The sequence below is a fragment of the Piliocolobus tephrosceles genome, chromosome 12 (genome assembly GCF_002776525.5).
Source record: "Piliocolobus tephrosceles isolate RC106 chromosome 12, ASM277652v3, whole genome shotgun sequence".
NCBI classification, from domain to species: domain Eukaryota; kingdom Metazoa; phylum Chordata; class Mammalia; order Primates; family Cercopithecidae; genus Piliocolobus; species Piliocolobus tephrosceles.
Window position 1 is genome coordinate 55,873,775 of NC_045445.1, and position 10,259 is coordinate 55,884,033.

The following is a 10,259-nucleotide window of genomic DNA, read 5'->3' on the forward strand; positions in this document are numbered from 1 at the left end:
TCCCCAAGAGTCACTGGAGGCCAGGAGTGAGTCCCGTTGCATGGTAGCCCCATGCAGGGTTCCCAGCTTCCTCCCACTTCAGCCCAGTGCCTGTGTTACCCCTCCATCCACTCTCAATGTCTTTCTTCCAAAGATCTGCTGGAAGTGTGCCAGTCTTCACAGTGTCCTGGTCTCTCGGTGGCAGATGTTCCTCCTAGTTGCATCCAGGTAGCCATCTTGCCTCTAATTGAGTCTTCATTTCTAATATTTAACCTTTACATTTTAAAATGTTCATTTTTTTAAATAGATTGTTTCTTCACTGAGATTCCACAACTGCTGAATCGTTTTGGCAAGTTTTTTCGTCTAAGACCTTGAACATATTTATAATGGCTGCTTTAAAGTGCTTATCAGCTAATTCCATGATCTGGGTCATCTAAAAGTCATTTTCCACTGATTGCTTTATCTCTTTGTTATAGATTAAATTTGCCTGTTTCTCAACAGCCATCATCAATTTTTTTTTTAGGTTTTTATATTAGATATTTTGGGTAATTCATTGTAGATACCCTGGATTCCATTATGTTCCTCTGAAGAAGGTATGTTGTAAATAATTTGAGATTAAATTGAACTTGTGGAGGCTTGATTTTGTGCTCTGTTAGTGTGACTCTCTTCCAGTTTTTCCCATTGTCCTACAGTGAATCCCTCAATATGGAAACGTAACTTTTACCTCTAAGACATGATCCTTCTGGAGTTTCAGTGATAAGCCCCATATATTTACCAAGCCACCTTAAAACTCCAAACTACCTTTTCTGCCATGATTATCTACTGAAATAACCGTACAGCATTGTTAGTCTTCTATCCCCTCTTTTCTACCCAGAATTTTGGGGTCTTTTCCTGCCCGCCCCCCACCACATGCATGGTTCAGAACATACAAGATTTGAAAGCAGTTTATATGCAGATTTGAGGACTCTCCTTCTGTAGCTTCCTTTTTGTCAGAATCTCTCCCCTTAAATTCTAGCTGAATTGCCATCCTCGAATTCCACTATTTGACCCCTAAAGCCAAGCTTTCTTTTTGATTTCTAACTGCCCCACCGTTCATGTTCTCGGCACCCATATTGGAATAAAAACTGCATAAACATGGATCCATAATTGCTGCCCGAATGAGGGTTAATCTAAGAAAAATTCTTCCACCATTACCAGAACAAGAAAATCAACAAACTAATATTTAAAGGGACAAGAGTAGAACATTTGTCTTTGCCATTCTTTCTTTGTTCAACAATTTATTCTTGGATCGACATGAAATAGAGTGTCATCTGCTTCTCAGTAACTCAAGTTCCTATTTTAACTTTAAATCCAACTTTATGTGCCAAACCCTATAGCCAAAGGCTTATTTTCTTAATTGTTTTTGCTTGATCTTTTCTGAATTTTCTGTTCCTGAACCTGTTAGCAGCACTAGCATCACACCTACTCATGTAGGCTGTCCTAGATTTCTAGGATCTGATTGATGAGATATCTTCTGAGTAAACTCAAACTACTAATAACATGTGACTTTAATGAGCTATTTGAGTACAACTTACAGTGCAACAGCATACTCTGCAAATTGGTCAGGGGAACAGATAGGCAGTGTAGCTTATGCTTATGGAATTTATTGTTTAGCCAGGAAGAAAAAAATGTTGTCTACTTCTTTTTAAGGTAAGTATAACTTCTTTTTTCTTTGACCATATTGATTTTAATACTGTTCTCTTGGCCTTCAAAGCTGGAGCAATTGCCTCTGGCTGTATTTGACTCTTGTCATAGAATTTACCCCCATGTTACACTCCTGCCATTCTATATCTGTCACTGCCCCGACATTTTCAAATGAAAGGAAATTTGAAGGGCATCTATACTGACACAAACTTTCTCACAAAAAAACATATATAACATGTGATAGTAGTGATAGTTCTCAGCATTATGACTTTCTCTAAAGCTTAGTGAACAGTTAGAGTGGAATGGATTGACACAGAGTCAAGGAGAACCTAGTTCATGGGAAAAGCAGATAGAAATGTTGATACAGAGCCTGGGCACGGTGGCTCACACCTGTAATCCCAGCACTTTGGGAGGCCAAGGAGGGCAGACCACCTGAGGTTAGGAGTTCGAGACCAGCCTGATCAACAGGGAGAAACCCTGTCTCTACTAGAAATACAAAATTCACTGGCATGGTGGCACATGCCTGTAATCCCAGCTACTTGGGAGGCTGAGGCAGGAGAATCACTTGAACCTGGGAGGCAGAGGTTGCAGTGAGCTGAGATCATGCTGTTGCACTCCAACCTGGGAAACAAGAGTGAAACTCCATTTCCAAAAAAGAAAAAAGGAAATGTTGGCACAGAATACCAGGGGGCAAATCCTACAAAACTAAAGTCATATGCAAGATTTTTCTTCCAATAATACTCTCAAATTAAGAGTATTTAATGTTTCTCTTGAGAAGACATTCAAGTAAAATACATGCTTTTGAAATAAGGAATAGGTAGGAACATCATACAACTTTTATTCTATCACCTACTCATTTATGAATCTTTCTTCCCAGTAGACTGTAAAGTCTTTGACAATAGAGTTTAGCTTTTTTATCTTTGAATTTCCATATTCTCCTAGCATAGATCCTTGCTTATAATCAGTTCTTAATGAGTATATGTTGCAATTAAAATGGAGATTATTTAATTTCAGTGAATTCTGGACCTAAATTCTGTACTATTTTTATTTGTGAAGAGCATGATCCATTCTGTTGAAGAAAGGGTAATCCATTCTCCAGTTTCCCTATTGTTCAATGTTAACAATTGATAATTTTCTCTACAGTATTTTATTTGGAGGAACCATTCACATTAATTAAGATATATTGGATTTTCCATGCATTCGTGAATCTTCTACCCTCATTTCTACTTGGAAAACAATAGATAAGATGGATTAGTTTTGACCATAATGTGTGAATTCTGTATGTAGACTAGACACTCATAGTTAAATTATACCTTATCACCTTTGTCAAGGAAGAATTAGAAAAGTGCTTAAAACCCAGAAGAAAATAGCTTAAAGAGAGAGCAGTGTCTAAGATTATACTAGTCTACTGGACAGTAACAAGATATTTCAAATTTTACTCAAAATGCTTCTCTGAAAAGTATGCAGAAGAGCTTCTTTGTAAGTAATTTAACAACTAGTATTATTTATTTCATGGATGTTTAATATTGCAAGCAGTTGTTGCAGGAAGTCAGGGACTCCGAACAGAGGGACTGGCTGGAACTGCGGCAGAGGAACATATATTGTGAAGATTTCATGGACATTTATCAGTTCCCAAAATTAATACTTTTATAATTTCTTATGCCTGTCTTTACTGCAGTCTCTGAACACAAATTGTGAAGATTTCATGGACATTTATCAGTTCCCAAAATTAATACTCTTATAATTTCTTATGCCTGTCTTTCTTTACTTTAATCTCTTAATCCTGTCATCTTTGTAAACTGGGAATGTACGTCACCTCAGGACCACTGTTGTACAAATTGATTGTAAAACATGTGTGTTTGAACAGTATGAAATCAGTGCACCTTGAAAACGAATAGAATAACAGCAATTGTAGGGAACAAGGGAAGACAACCAAAGGTCTGACTGCCTGTGGGGTCGGGCAGAATAGAGCCATATTTTTCTTTTTGCAGAGAGCCTATAAATGGATGTGCAAGTAGGAGAGATATCACTGAATTCTTTTCCCAGCAAGGAATATTAATAATTAATACCCTGGGGAAGAAATGCATTCCTGGGGGGAGGTCTAGAAACAGCTGCTCTGGGAGTGTCTGTCTTATGCAGTTGAGATAAGGACTGGAATACGCCCTGGTCTCCTGCAGTACCCTCAGGCTTATTAGGGTGGGGAAAAGATTCTGCCCTGGTAAATTTGAGGTCAGACTGGTTCTCTGCTCTCAAACCCTGATTTCTGTTGTTTAAGATGTTTATCAAGACAATACATGCACAGCCAAACATAGACCCTCATCAGTAATTCTAATTTTGCCCTTTGCCTTGTGATCTTTGCTTTGCCATTTGCTTTGAGATCTTTATTGCCCTTTAAAGCATGTGATTTTTGTGACCTACTCCCTGTTCGTACACCCCTTCCCCTTTTAAAGTTCTTAATAAAAAACTGTTGGTTTTGCAGCTCAGGGGACATTACAGACCTACCGATATGTGATGTCACCCCTGGCAGCCCAGCTGTAAAATTCCTCTCTTTGTACTCTTTCTGTTTATTTCTCAGACTGGCCAACACTTAGGGAAAATAGAAAGAACCCATGTTGAAATATTGGGGGTGGATTCCCCCAATAAGAAGTCACTTATATTTTTGCATTAATTTGTATAGAAATAAGTAAATCTTGAATTTAATAAACCCTTGTCTTAGTTATCTTTATTGATTTTATTGAGAAAAAAAGTGTTCTTTTATCATAAATAACTTATAGTTACAGAATGACAAGAGAGCAAATTGTTCAAAGTCCTAAATGTATAATTTATATGTCTGAAGTTTTGTAGTGTAAAGATGTGTGTCCTTTTATACATTTGTGTGTATGTGTAAATTACAAGCCTTGCAGATATTGTTTGCCTATACTCAAAATGCAAAATGGCTGTTACTCAAAAGACAAATCACTTGAAGTTCTTCTTCCCACTTCTAGGATAACAGCCATTGGTTTGTGGCTATAGCTGGTGTTCATAGAGCCCACTTAAATGTACAGATTCCTTTCTGTTTCCTAAAATATTTTTTAAAATCCTACCCCATCTGCTTTTTCTACTTTTGGTTCATCTGTCTGCTGCTGGTATTTACCTGTGGTTCACAGGCAAGCTTTGTTACTTAAAATTTACTTTTTCTGGATCCTTGAAGCATATCATATATCCTTGTTGATTGCAGTCTCCTCTTCATGTGGAATCTATTTCATCATGTTGCTATATATAATATATATATATATATATACACTTGTTCATATATATACATATACTTGTTCATATATATATATATATATATATATATATCTTTTTCTTATATATAAACCAAAAAGATAGCCTAAATCTATACAATATTATTTAAGGAGCATAAAAAAACTCCTGGACTAAAATCTCTTCCTGACTGGATTAACTGTAATTCAAGACATTAAAGCCCACTGTTAAAATGCAAATGCTTCCTCAAAGGGGCAAAACATATAATTTTTTCAAAGCATTAACTCCTCACCTTGAATTATTTTATCAGACTAGCCATAAAATGGAATATGACTAAAGAGTGGAATATATAGGATGAGTAAGTATTGAAGAAAATACCAAAGAAGAAAAAGATCCAGAGCATTGGTATGCCTGATTCTCATGGTATTTAGCAGTGTTAGGATCTCAGAACCTAGAAGACAGCAGTAGGTCACTGGGTACCTGGAAACAAAAGGGCTGGAAAAGTACGACAGAAAGGAATCATCTATTTCACAGCTTTTACAAGAGTTCACCTTCCCTGCCCTAATCTACCTCAGATATCCTGCTAATGTTGGGATAAGAGTTGGTTCAATGCTAGTAGCCTGGTTGCATTCTAGCACCTTATTGTTGTTATTTAATTCTGGGTATGATAATAGGTGCTGTTGATTAAAAACAAACAAACAAACACACATTTAAACAAAACAGCAAGATGTTGCATCTTCAGAGGGTGATGTGTAAATTAAGGTGAAATCACTGATCTATAATTCTTGATAACTGTTCTTATCTTATGCAGAAATTGCATAGATGGGGAGGGGAAACGATTCACTGAATAACACTTTTGGGTAAAAAAAAAATCATCCAGAACAGGATGGACTATTTACAAATGTATCATAAAGCAGTATTCAAAACTGGAATCCTTTTCTGTCCAGATTTGTGCCCTATAAAGTCCTATGTATAAAATTCCCTGCATAAGAATCTGGCCCTTTATTAGCAAATGCTTAGTTTCTACATAGGGATTAAATAGGACCCAAAGGCATCTCCAAATTGTGTCCCTGTAAATGTCTAACAGTTAGAAGAGGAAAATGTAATTTGATCATCTGGGCAAGTAACTATTATGCCCTCTTTTTAGGCCTCCCTGGTCTGCTTTTTACATTGCCCAGACTCTGTGTGGTGATTGAACATTGTCCAAGCTGTGCTGCTGTTCAAAACCAGATTCATGTTGAGTTTGTGCAATTGCAATGAGAAAGTGCTGGGGAACACAGCTTTCTTATTCATATGACTATGCACCAAACACTGGGAGGCCTGAGATGTGAAACAGCCAAACAGTCTATCAACTGTAGCTTTTTTTTTTCAACTCTGAAGTAAATCTTAAAATAAATCTTTACTTCATGACATTTGTTATATCAAAACTAGATCTTTGCCAGATGTAGAATAGAAAGAAACAACCCCTTCCCCTGCAGCTAGTACCAGAAATAGCCAATTAGTAATAATGCTTTGTGATGACTGTTTCATGCTAAACTGGATTAATTCAAGAAGTACTCAGAGGTTTGTTTGTTTGTTTTTTCAAGCCTACAAATGAGCCTTGTGAAAGGCCAAGTCTAAGCATGTTTTTTCTTCGTAGCTTTGAGCTCTTTCTCTGACTTTCTCTATGTATGCCCCTTATTATGACTTTTTTAAAACAACTTTATTGAGCTATAACTGCCATACCACACAACTCACTCATTTAAAGTGTATTATGCAGTGATTTTTAGTATATTCACAGATTTGTACAACTATTACCACACTCTAATTTTACAAAATTTTTATCACCCTAAAAAGAATACATTAGCAATCATTCCACATATTTTCCCAAACTGCCAGGCCCTAGGCAGCCACTGGTCTACTTTCTGTCTCTATAGCAGGTCATTTTTGCATGTTATTCTAATTTAATTGGCACAGTCATCTTATATGATTGGTATTAGTCTCTCCAGTTTACAGATAAAGAAACTAAGGCTAGGATAGACTGATACTTTCCCAAGGTCACATAATTGGTAGATCTGGGATTTCAATCTAGGTCTGTCTGCTCAAAGCTTTCATGTTTTTTCCAGTATGCTAAAGTGAGGTATGGTATAGGATCTTAACTCTTAGATTGAATCATATGAAATTGTCAACAAGAAGTCATTTTTCACCTACAAAAATGGCAATAGGGTTTAACCTAAACAAATATGGAACACTTTCTGTAGGAATGGCCTTAATGAATGATTATTGTCCCTGTCCGCAAAAACCTTTTCGTTTGCTTAAGAAGTTAGCATCTACAGATGATTTTGTAGCTCAGATGTATTGCTGGCCCTCTTTTTCTTTCTCCTGAAGACACGGTAAACATGCTCACATCCATGAAGCCATCCATCTGGTTTCAAGTTAATCTCTTAAAACAATTGTAGGTGGTTTTTTTGTTTTTTTTTTTTGTTTGTTTTTTTGTTTTTTTTTTTAATGTTGAATTGCATATAAAAGAAATAGAGAAAAATGCAGAGTCTTTTGCAAACATAAGGAATGCTCTTGGTCCAACTTGAGTATGGCAAGAGCCCATATGGCCCAATGACTGAGATGTCACGGCTTCACCTTGTTCCTTACCAACATCTCTCACAATGAAGATCTGGGTTGGGATAAAACTCAGGAATAGGGCAAGGTTCAGGGAAGAGGTAAGGATTACTATTTTTCACATTATTTGGTAATGGCTACATCAAAGCAATTGTCAAAGTGTCATGTAGACTTCAAGATATGAACTACTCTATAGGCATGGGACAGAACCTAGAAGCCTTACCTTATTAGCATAGAGCTCTGAGCTTCTTTTTTATTTTAGCAAGGAATCACACACTACTAACTATAAACAGTACAGTGGGGAGGGGGATACCTGATAGAAAAAAAATGTCTTACTGGGAATGGCATGTCTTGCATCTGGAAGAGCTGTTAACCTTATTCTCACCGACTTTAAACACACATATGCACATGAAAATGGTATGGGTTGGTAGAGGCACAGAGTTTCTCTCCCTCTCTCTATTTTTCTCTCTCTCCTCAGTTGAGCAGGATTATCATAAATCTTCCTTCCTTTAGAGTACTGCTTATGGTGCTTTATTTATATTTAGCTGTTTATGCTTTTTAAGAATACCTGATAGATCATCCTTATGTGAAAGAGTCAGAACATTAAAGATGGATAACTGCCTAACAAATTATATTCTTCTCTAATTTCTATCAAATAATTCTGTATGGTATTATAAAATACTATAAACAAGAAACTCAGCAAACTATTGTGTTTCCCTTTATTAATTTTGGCAGCAGTTACTCTAGCTGCAATTAGGTGTTATGTTATCTTTTCAATATGCCATATGATAGGAACTAAAAGGGAGAGTTTAAATTCAAGAAAGTTCTAAATTACTTCATAGGTCTTGGTTCTCTTTCATCATCCTCTTAAATCCCTATCATTACAAGGAAAGTAAATAGCAGGTTGTGTTATGATGGATTAGCATTGGCAGATGCACAGCTGAGCATAACTAAGACAGTTGTTGGAAGCCAAAGTTCTTATGGATTGCCCACATCTGTTGCCCAAGTTTCCTGTGTCTATTGACACTAATGATAATCCTCCTTCTTAACAGGCTTAGCATGCAAGATGCCTCTGGAGACTTCCTCAGGAGAGGTGCTGCTTTTCTGTTGATTTAGAGATCTACCTGTCTAAACTATGACTTCATCCAAGCTACACAAACTCTTCCTGTATGTGTATTTTGGATAAGATGATATTATTAAAAAGACTATCAAATGCCTCTCTTTTTGGCCATAAATCTGCAGGAAGTTGCCACTGGTAGACTGTTGGCATAGTTATTCCCAATTTCTGTGAATCATTGTGCCCAGTTTCTGAGGAAAGTCTTCACTGAGGTTGTTGTAAGGTTCATAATACACACTTTTAATTTCCCTTTAAATTCTGCGAATTAAAACTGTTCTCATCTCGGGGTCTTCTCAGAAAGTAATGACACTTTTATCCTTTAGGCTTCCAGAAGTCTGAGGATTTGCAGTCACTGAAGTAATCCCCTGCTTTATTCCATATTCTCTGCCTCTAATTCAGACTCTTATAGATAAATATTAAACTCTTCCTGCAAAAGCTATAAATCTTCTAGTAACTCTTATGGCAACATTATATAAAGAGATTTTTTCTTTCTGGGGGTTGAACTAGCAGGTAATAATTTATCCAGTACTATTATCATCTTAAAAAGTTTTGTCATGCAGAATCCCATTAGGTTAAAAAATGTCTCATCATTATATTATACAGAAGTCTTGACTTCTTGCTGAGCTGGCTCTTCATTCAGTTATAAACTATATCTAGAGAGTGACATTTCAGGATCAACATTGTGTGCAGCGAATGAACCTGCTCCTCTAGCATAAAAAACATTATTTCCTTAAGAAACACTGATATGCTAATTATTTTTTACTGAGAAATTGGGTCAGGGCTGTATGTACCACAGCTACCAGACAATCTCTATCTTTGAATAACGTAATGGATATCTTTCCAAAACAGTTCCTAATATGGAATATCTAACTCTCTCACAATCTCCATTTTTTTGCTCTGACTGACACTTAGAGTTACAAATGAGATCAAAGTTGATGCACTCTGAGAATAAGACCAGCTACCATTCTAGAAGTGAGATTGTAGTTAGCTACTTTTTTTCCATCTGAACTCATTTTTATTTCCTCTTTGCTAAGACACTTCACAAGAAAAGTTTAAATCTGAACTGAACATCCCAAAATAGGGCTAAATGTTTGGATACGAAAATCATTCAAATATTATAGTGTGGAAAGTAAATTTTATATCCACAGTAAAGTTTATAGCAACTAGAAAGGAAGTGCTGTGTTTATTCATTGCCCCCAAGAGAATGCTTTCTTCGGAAATGAATGGCTTCTTTTCATTCTTAAGGAATGGGAACCATACAAATGGCAAAGGAGACTGAGCTCAGACTGAGCTCAGGGGAGGATAGGCTATATGTATGAAGGACTTTGCCAATCAAAGAAATGTTGGTAGTCATTGAAAAGAGTCATATTTCATTAGTAACCTTGAGTTTTGATATTTTGTATAAATTGGAAAAAACTTACTTGGATGTACTTGCATGAGCCTGGTGAAAGGTGGTGAAGAAAACACCCCAGAGTTGGCTAACACTGGTTATTGCAGAGAGAGATTGATAGTAGGAATGGAAAGAGATACTTAAGAAGGTTTTTTTTTTTTTAATGGAACTTTATGTTGCTTCACTTGTTATAACACACAATTATTGCCATTGTAACTTTAAAAATCAAAATGTATTTTTTGATGAACTTAC